This window comes from Dipteris shenzhenensis, chromosome 29, assembly GCF_047967505.1.
Source record: "Dipteris shenzhenensis isolate YYH24624 ecotype China chromosome 29, Dip_SZ_1.0, whole genome shotgun sequence".
NCBI classification, from domain to species: domain Eukaryota; kingdom Viridiplantae; phylum Streptophyta; class Polypodiopsida; order Gleicheniales; family Dipteridaceae; genus Dipteris; species Dipteris shenzhenensis.
The window spans coordinates 26,169,114-26,179,912 of NC_141624.1; positions in this window are offsets into that span (position 1 = coordinate 26,169,114).

Genomic DNA, 10,799 nt, shown 5'->3' on the forward strand with positions numbered 1-10,799 from the left:
ATTGCTGAATTCCATTAAGCAATACATAAGTTATGGGTCATGCAAGATACCTATATACAAAAAATCCCCTGAACCTCACCAAAAATGGCTACACCCAAGCAAACAATGACCTAGTTGAAATAATGCCTCCATTTCTCTATCATGTCCATAGGCAGTTATTTCCTTCATTTTCTTTGCTACATGAAATGTAAAATAACAAATCTTTCATACAAGAAAAGTGAAAGTGATGATCCAAGTGATAAGAAGAAAAAGCTAAGTGAAGGGTATGATGTCTTTTCTTAACTTTGAAAATTTTCTATTGTTGGATGCTTAGTTCGATAGCTACAGTTGAATTGGATGTTTCTACCTTTGAATTAGGAAATTGCTTATATGTAAATGTAAGTGTCCAAGCATTGTAGCTTGAGCTTACATTATGCTAGAGATGCATAAGCTAAGGTTGAAATGCTTGAGAAGTAGCCAATGTGTTTGGAAAGAAAACACCGCAACCTCTCCACAACCCCCCTGTTCTTGATGTGTCAATTATTCCCAATTGTTGGGGTTTCCATCTCCTACATAATGCCTCCTTTTAACACTAAGACTGGTTGCAAGGAGGGATTCCATGTGGCATGATCCTCACAAATAATGAGATATAGAGATAGAGAAAAGAAGAGAAGAGATATGGCCCTTACATTGAGCTTAGCAAAAGTTGGGTAAAGTAGTGACCTTGGGCTTATGGTTATGACCTAAGTGTTTGAAGCTATCAGCTCATTGTGACATTGTGAAGATGTCATTAAGGGGCATCCCTTGGAGGATGGAGACAAAACGATCGGAGCCAAGCATGATGGAACAAGAGGGTGCCATGAGGCATCTCACAAATAAGCACCTTAAAAATATATTCTTTTGATAGGGAAGAGTTGCCATGTGGTTGGAGGAGCTAGAGTGGAGGGGGAGCTAGGAGAGGCGTCGAGTGGTGAGCAAAGGAAGACCCTTCCTTGGACTACTATACTTGGTGCTAGGAGGTCTTGAATTTGAATCCTCCACCCTTGGGCTGTACCTTGCTGAGCACTCCGTCCATAGGCCTTGCCCAACAAGCTATAATTCTATTTCAAACTCAAATCCTCCTCCCCCATAGATTCATCATTTGGAACTTCTATGACTTCTCCTGCGTCTCGCAACCACAACAAGTTCTCTTGCTCCTCCATTTTAAGTTCTCTTGCTCCTCTACTTTAAGTTCTCTTGCTTCTCCATTTTGTGGAAATTTTTTGAGAGAAAAAAATGAGAATATTGGCTACACTTTGACAAAATTGTTGCTTCTGGCTTACAACCATCACTCTTTTGACTTCATAGTGCACTACACATACTTTGTGTAGTTTACGAAGTGTGAGAGTGAAAGGCCAAGTCTGTGAAATATTAACATCATAGTAGTTTCACAGGAAAGTTTGTCTATTGCGATTAATTTTTAAAATTGTCCATTAGGTAGGATGTGTTGAAAGGTGGAATGAGGTCCATACTTTGTATGTATTTTAACTTTCTCTCTCTCTCTCTCTCTCTCACTATCTCTCCCTATACAAGTAATCATTGCCTTGATGTTCCTTTAAACAAGACTAGCCCATTTCTTTTCTATTTCTCTGAAGGGTCGCCATGTTCATGTAGGAAAGTGGTGAGGGTGGGGTGGAGGGTTAGTGGGGTAAAGCTCATCAAGTTCAAAATTCATGGAGAGCGTAGGATAAATGGAAGAGTACAAGGTAGGAAGAAGATGAATCTAGAGTGAAATTTAATCTTGATCAATGCAAGAGTCAACATATCACAAATGGGAGCATTGCAATGAACAATGCAAGGTTGGAGGAGTGGGAGGGAAAGGAAGTATAGAGGAGAAGATGCAAGGAGAAGTGAAAGGGGAGGAAGGCAACTAGGGTAGCTATGGTGATGGAGAGCTTGAAAAGACAAGTAGCCGTAGAATAGACATGATACCCTCAGGGGGGTCACTATGTATAAACCCTCTATACCACGTGCGTTCAAGGCCTATTTCTAAAATCTCTTATCTGTAAATTTTTCATTTAATAAAATGTACCCCTTTTCTATACAAATTTGTAAATTTTTTCCAAAACTATTTTAAATAGTACCTTATGTATATTTATTTCTGTAAATTTTAGAAATAAAAAATATCCTTCTGTTGAACTCACGTGATAGGATTACATATGATGAGTGACCCCCCCGAGATGATACCCAATGCTGCAGTGCACTAGTAGCACCATAATTGAGCTACAAATTGCACTTACACCATCATGTATTGCAAGTAGTCTCAAGCATTCAATAATTGCATGCCTATGTCCATTGTTCCTCCTCCAAATCATCCATTTTCTCTCATCACCATCTAACATGTCCCATCTTAAATACAAATCACTTTCCTAGAAGCAGTTATGTGAAGGTTTTTCCATCCTTGAGGAGAACAATAGATGAACATATAATTAAGATGCTTTTTAACCAGTTCTCTAATAAAGTCGCCCTAGTATTGCCTTTACTAATCAAGAAAAATATTTTAATATCAATGCATCCTTTTTTCTCTCAAGAGAGATGAGCACTTAGAAATCTCTCCATTTAGATGCTTTTTAGCGAATCTCTAATAAGTCTCAATGTAGCCCTAGAACTGCCTTTACTTGGGAGAAATATTTTTATACCAATGCTACTCTCTCTCTCTCTCTCTCTCTCTCTCTCTCTCTAAACAAGTTGTTATACATTCATATGTATTTATGTGTGTATATGTACACATCTACATTTTTGTATCATACACATGCTCTCATGATAAACTTTGTATGGAGAAAGAAAGACACACCACCTTTTGCGAGAGAAAGTAGTGTTCGGGTTCTAGAAACATTACTACACATAGGCCTTGTTCTGATGGTTAAGCGCCAATGTTTAGCACGTGCGGTGCACTAATAATCAGTACATAAGGCAGGTTTAAAAAAATGGGTATATACTAACCTTTACCAGACTTGTAAAAGGTGGGTATATAGCAACCTTTACAAGACTTGTAAAATGTCAGTATATAATGACTCTAAGAAACTCTCCTATAATGACATTTTGCAAAGAGTGTTTTTCCCCATATCGACCTTTAAAGAGAGTTTTTCCCAATGACAAAATGTTTTTCTTTTCATACATATTTGATCCTTTGAAAGAATAAAAATATAAGAGCATGTACATCAAGTTTGAATCTCATATATTCATGTCCAAGTTTGAGATGAAAAAAATCAATCAACAGCATTTACATCAACGGCTTCATCATCCTGAGCCAAGTCTAGTGCACCAAACAAGTCTATCTCCAACTCTATACCAAGTTGATCTCCTATATCATCATCGTACTATGGCATCGTACATTCACCTAAGACTTGATCTTCTTCAATAAAGTTGGGTGATTCTTGATCATCATCTTCTTCCTCAATATTGTGATCTCCATCTTCCTCCCGTATGATGTCATTATGTGCATCTTCCTCTTGGCTCATATGGTAATCTTCATCTTCTTCGCTAGATCCATATGGATCAATTGGATCCAGCATTGGTAGTGGCATCTCCATATCTACATCTCTATCTTCAAAAATTTGTTTACTTCATGGTGCAACTTGGATCACGTACCACCATGGATGTTTTTATCGAAGCTATACTTATATATTAATATAAAATCCTGGCGAAAGTTTATCAAGCTAGTTTTTTAAATTTTTAAATATTGATAGGACATGGTATAAGTATATATATTTTCTTTTGAATTTTAAATTAAAATATTTAAATCCATGCGAAACTTTAAATTTTTTCTCAAAAAAGTTTCAAATCTTGGTGAATATTTCAAATATTTATTTTCCTTAGGGCATACAAACTTTCGACACCAATATAAAAGTTTCGCTTCTTAACGAAACTAACATGAAAAAATCATCCATGTGTACCACCATCTTGGATAAAAATGATCCAGATGAAAAACCACCTATATTGATGATGGGTGTCAAATGCCATCAATTATATGAATTTATTATTAAGTACATGTACCAATTGATCTTTAAAAACAAAAGCATTCGATTAATTAAATCATTAGTATGCACTTGCTCACAATGCTCGAGAAGAAAAAAAAAGCACTTTCATCGGTCCAAAGTTTGGTGGAGTTTATTGCAAAGAAACCACTATTGTCTTTCCTCACTGTAGCATAGGGACCGTTGCAAATAGTTCTAAACCATTTTACATCAAGAATGAAAATACTAAATTATTTGAAATCAATTTCATAGATTTCACGTATGGTCCCACAATAATCCAACTGTGAGGATAGAAGATTGATATCCGAAGCACTCGCTCGACTATCTTGTCTAAAGTTAGCCATGACTCCACAATCATATGTGACTCTCTTTGAATCAATGCATTCCACATGAAAAATGTCATCCATATGACCATAATGCACTGTACTTTTTGTACTGCAAAAGGGCATCATTAAAACAATGAGGATGCATCTATTTTATAGCGTATGTTGCCACAAATAATTACTTAATTACATCAAGAGGTAACAAACTTACATGCATCATACATCCAGATGATAACTCTCGCTTGCGCTCGTTTATTGTCTCTCCATCGCGTTCGGCTTTACGTAGAGCCAGTTGTAGCCAATCAAATGACATGTGAGTGGGAAGAAGAGTGAGATCCCGTAGATATGGTTGCGCTCACCTGTGCATGACTATGAATCTCATCCTTGCATTTATTCTTTCTACTTTGGCCATTCATATCTCTCAATCCACTTCTGCATCTCCTTGCTATTGAGGATATAAAATTTATTGAATTTCTCCATTTGCTCTTCACTTATCTTTCTTTCAATCCCTTTTCCTTGGGGAACCTGGCCAATGATGTGATCATCATCCTTGATATGCCAAGCCTACAGCATATCAAGATCCATGGATGCAAGAAACTCCGTGATATATATACTAATGCCTCTTGCACAAGCCATCGCTCTTCCATGCTTGCTTCTGGTTTTGCTCTCTACCTTATAAATCCCTTCAAAGTTTTCATAAACCGCTCGAGAAAAAACATCCACCGACTATGAACGGTACCTACAATGGCCACCTCATCGACTATGTGCACAAGCAAGTGCACTTGAGTTGTCATAATGCTCAAGAAAAAGTGCTTTTCAAGCAAGCATATAGCTTTGATGGAGTCCACCCTAGCCTTCTCGATGCTCGATATGGAGATCTCTTTTGGAGATATCCACCTATTTCACGTGCCCATGTAAGATGTATTCATAATCAGTCTACAGATTATTCAACTTAAATTGAAGAAAATGCAATCAATGTTAGTTGATAGTAAGCATACCTCACAATACCACTGATCTTGAATATAGCATTTCTAACATCTTCTTGTAAGCACTCTTTCACTGTAATTGGGAGGATGAACTATCCAAGCAACAAAGAAGTCATGTCAATAATATAACATAATAATAATTACACTAACGCATCATGATTATCAGTACACTAATCCTACAGCTTAGAATACCTATAAGACCTTGTGCCAATCATGGGACTTGATCCCACTAAGCTTATTATCCTTTGAAAATGCTCCTTTCAAGCAATGCATGTATCCTATCGGTGTTCGAAAAGAGGCAATGTCTGCCTTGACCGCTGCCTCCTCTCTCTTGGAGAGGATCCATGTTGCTTTTAGGAGGACAACTTTATGAACACACACTTGGGGCCACAAATGAGGAATCCTATTCATAGCATGCAAGTCTTCTCACACTCCTCTCGAATCTTTGTCACCAATCAAGTGTGTCCAAATAGTAGCCCCCACATTCTTGAAGATATGCATGGGATCCGAGAGATGATTGATTTATAACTGACCCCAATAAGGAAGCTCATGAAAGATGGATAGCCTCTTCATACCAAGAGGATTCTCCTCTCCATTCGCCCTCCTAGCCTGAATCCAGTCACTTGCCTTCAAATATGGTGGTGGTGGATCAAGCTGGCCTCCACACGTGAGATGCTCTAGCAGAAGGTATCGAGGATAACCTTCATAAACCATTTTCCTCATATGTTTGGAGTGTCATGCAAGTGGTATCAAACCCTTCCCACAAACAGGACAAGCATGGTACCCACTTATTGCAAGTCCTACATGCGTGCATGAATGTGTTAGTATAAGACATGTGCTAGAAAGAGAGTCATAAAAGTATCATTAAACATGTAAAGACAACCACGTACCTGCGCACTCTCCATATCCTGGGTAGTCATGCATGGTCCACATCAAGATTCTTCTGACCAAAATGTCATTGGTATGTCTAAGAGCTCTGGAGATATCAAAGACCTGCACTCCTCTCCATAAGATCTGTAACTCCTCTATCAAAGGTGCCATGTACACGTCCATATTTTTGGCCTTGTACTTCCCTGGCACAAGCAGTGTAAGCATGAGGTGTCCCTTCTTTATTATTAGCCATGGTGGGATATTGTAATTCACCAAGACTATAGGCCATGTCGACCAAGATGTCGAGCATAACCCGAAAGGGTTCACCAAGACTATAGGCCATGTCGACCAAGATGTCGACCAAGATGTTGAGCGTAACCCAAAAGGGTTCGTGAAAACCATCCATGGCAAACCCAAGATGTAAGTTGCGTGGCTCCCTCACAAAGTCCGGCCACTGATTATCTATGTGCTTCCAAGTAGCACAATCTGTAGGGATCCTCAATGTGTCATCAGTGGACCAATGTGTAGCATGCCAAGTCATCAACTCCGCTATGGATTTGCATCGAAACATGTGCTGTACTCTAGCAATGATGGGAAAGTGTCTCAAGACCTTTACTGGGATCTGCTCACCCTACAAGTCATCTCTATATCATTCTAGCAATGATGGGAAAGTATCTCAAGACCTTTACTGGGATCTGCTCACCCTACAAGTTTTCTGCATGCTCACGATGAAAGAGAATATAATCATTACGACAAGCATGGATGGTATCATAATCCATACCCACCATTGTCAACATCTTCTTCGCTTCATCTCTTGATGCGAGCATTGTATTTGGTGCAGGCAACATCTTCTGGAGCAACCTATCACAATTCAAACATACATAGGCTTCGAATAATGAGAAACTATGATGATTCTCAAAACAAACAATATCCAAATTATGAGATAAATTAATGAAGGAGCTAACCTCATTAAGGCTGAGACACTTGTATTGGACCACCCATACTTTGCTTGCAGATTCAAGATTGAGAGACAAGCCCATAGTTTTGACATCCCAGCACACTCATATAACTGTGTTGATTGCAACTCTCACATACTGGTTGGACATCCCGTGTACATGTGATGTAGTGCCCCTAAAAATAGAATCCATCATGTCCACCATACCCTCGTCATCATCTTGCACATCCAAGAGACTATCCTCCTGCTCAAACTATGAAGGTATACATGCACCCTCGCCACCCTCCTCATCCTACCTCAACGTTTCATGTAAATATAAGATCATGTCTCAAGGTTTCATGTCGTGTATGCATTCAATATTAATCATGAACTCAAATAGCATTGACTTACTGATGATCCATCACCACATACACCACCAATGGTGGGTACTGGTGCGGTCTCCTCCCCATACATCTGCAAGTGGCACATGAAAATATGGCATTCATATCGTACTTCTCGCTTGCAATGAGTGCAATGACAATACAACCTCTCTGTAAGCCACTCCGCACTCTTGGGCATTGGCGCATCATCTGACGAGCTTCCACTCGAGGTGGTAGCAAGCTAAGGGTGTCCACGTTTTGACCACTCCAACAAAGTGTGACACCCCCAACTCACAAATACAAAGGACTGCACTACCTCGATCCTGGTACTGTGTGCAATTGAACTTCAACACATGGAGGTTTGGGAGCTAACGAGTGAAGGTTTGGGAGGAGCAAAAAATCTTGATTGTGGTATTGCGTAGAAATCACAGGTCAGCAAAAAAACCTCGAACGTGGTTATGTGTCATCCAGTGTGCCTACCTTGTTCGAGGTGTGTGGCAACCTACATGCGCATCCAAAAACCTTGATCGTGGTATTTGGGCACGGCACTCTATGCACCTGTGGCAGTGTGCTAGCAAGCCAAATACCTCAATCGTGGTATTTCATACCTCGATCATGGTATGCATGGATGACACATCTTGCGCCCATGGCATTGAGTTGGCATTCCAAGTACCTCGAGCGAGCTATGTTGACATGGCATATGTTCAACATTTGGCGAGGCAAGTCCTATGTGGTATGCTTGTGTGGTTTTTTCAAAAATTGATTTGTCGCAGAAGTACCTCGATCGAGTTATGTTGGCATGTTGAGTTGGCATAAAAAACCTCGATCGTGGTCATTTCATGGGTCCTTCAACATGTATAGGTGTTGCATGAAAACCTCGATCGAGGTATGGTTCTGCATGCCTCACATGCATACGTGCATGAAAGAAACCTCGATCATGGTTTGTTTATACATCCCTCGTATGCATGGATGTCACATCAAATCCACTATCGAGGTATTGATTATATGGTATGCTGATTTGCCCTGTCAATTACCACGGTCGAGGTAATTGACTATGATAAGCCATTGTCATTACCACTGGGATGTTGACACATGTCTAGAGTTTAGTCCAAAACCAAGATTGAGGTGGCATTTGCATTAGGGAAAAAGGGAGCTCATTTTGGGGTCCTGTAAGAAATTCACTATTTTTTGATTTATTTCTCTCCTAAAAGACTTCAAAAATAGTAAAATATGGAAACGTGGCTCAGAACTATCAGTAAGGACTACAGAACTGTCAGTTTAGAAAGGAATAAGATAATATTTTGTCTAACTAACACGATTTTGCATTAAATATCTCCTTAGATTTTTTTTTGTTTCTCGAAGATTTCGCATCTCTTTTGCCGACGTGTGCAGGCCTTTCATAAAGAATCCATCACTGAACTTGGTGATTGCAAGTTTTCAAAATATTTACATGGATACCGCCACACTTCCATGATTCATGTTACAAAACGACTATGAGATTGACAAGCAAACTTCGCAACCTCAGAAGCACAAAAAATGGCCGATACTAGTGAGTCACTATCTCAGAAGAAGTGATTACACCATCTTCACATCGACTTAGAAGAACAATATGCTGCAGCACAAAAAAGACAAAAGGATACGGTGCTGAATGCTCAACAGCGAGAAAATATGAGAAGAGAAGGGCTTCAACATATTGACTTATGGTGCGATGGAAGCATATATCCAAAATGTCAAGTAAAAAACTCTACACCTCCATTTGTTAATCCCACCACATTACTGAGGTTTGCTGGCGATGGACAAAATGGACTTCTTGGTTATATTTCAATGCAGTCTGCATTTGCAAAAATGTATAAAATGATGTACCTATAAGAAAAGGGGGCCAAGATGCAGGAGATAGCCATTCGTGCAAAATTGGAGCAGCAGTTGCAGAATGAAATTGAGGAGCATTCAAAGAGTAAAAAAGAGTTAACAAGAGCAAGAAAGAAGAGAACCGTGCTTGGAGACAGACTACGTAGCAGGAAGATTAAAAACATTGCAAATTTGAAGGCTGGGACTGGTGGATGCAAGCGAAGAATTCAGGAAGCAAGGTTAGATTGAAATTTATCATTTTGTATACTCAAAAAGGCTCTCAAATGACTATATCTATTTCGTCCATTACCGCAAAACAAGAATGGAGGTGTTGAATGATATAGGCATATTGTGTTGTTACTATAGGAAATTATTGGAGCCTGCAAAAGAAAATATGGATCCGAACCTTCTTCCTATTAAACAAATGAAAGGATTGCTTTCTTGTGGTGTAGCAAAAGGTTTGATTGAGGAAAAAAAATACAAAACAGTCAAACGCAATGTTGTAGAGGACTTTGTATCCAATAATCAAGTTGATGGCACTATAATCCAAGAGGTTCTTGATGTTAGTGGAGTTAGCAGGAAGGGATATAGTTCGATTTTCCATGCGATATCCTCAACTTTGAAAGATCAAAGGATTAAACGAGTTTTATTACCAAATCCAGCAACCGTGTGGAGGATAAGAGGTCATTTGAATGAAAGTATAGATGAGTTTATTGGGCAATATATCCATATTGAAGAAATATTTCATGGTGGTAAAGGAACCATTGTGTATGACCCTTGGCACAATATATTTGTAGATCTACAACAACTTCAAAGAAGAATGGTTGAGTTTTATGGAATAACATTTGAGGAGTGCAAAGGCATTTTGAAATTTGTTATCAAACTAGATGAGTGTGAGGTTGTAAAGGAAAAGAAAATGGAAAGGGTTACTATTACATTGATGAATGGAGCACTTGATACATCATTGACTGAAGCGAGTTCGAAGTATTTTAGTGTGCTGTCAGAGAAACACATATGGTGGTTAGGCTCGTTCCAGGTATGATCATTTTTTGTTTCGTACTTGATTTTGGTCATTGTTTTCAAATCTGTTATAGTAAGACTTTTGTTTTCTATAATTTGGCAGGTGAAGACAGAAGACCATGAAACACTAGATTGGGTGTTTCATCACACGGAAATACCAAGAATAATCAAAAGACAAGTGCAAGGCGAGAATCTCCATGTTGCAGGAAAAGGTGATTTTCAAGTAGAGTGGCACATGGCGGGGGATCTTAAAACACTTAAGTGCATGTATAACGTTAGTAAAGGAGGCAACTCAAAGTCTCCTTGTCTTTACTGCAAAGAATCAGCTCAAGTAATGGATTCCAAATGGTGGAAGAGAGCACCTAATAGAGATGAAGTTGACCCTGACTTCAAGGCCATTTTGGACATTCCACTATGTAATGTTCACATCTGCACATTGCATG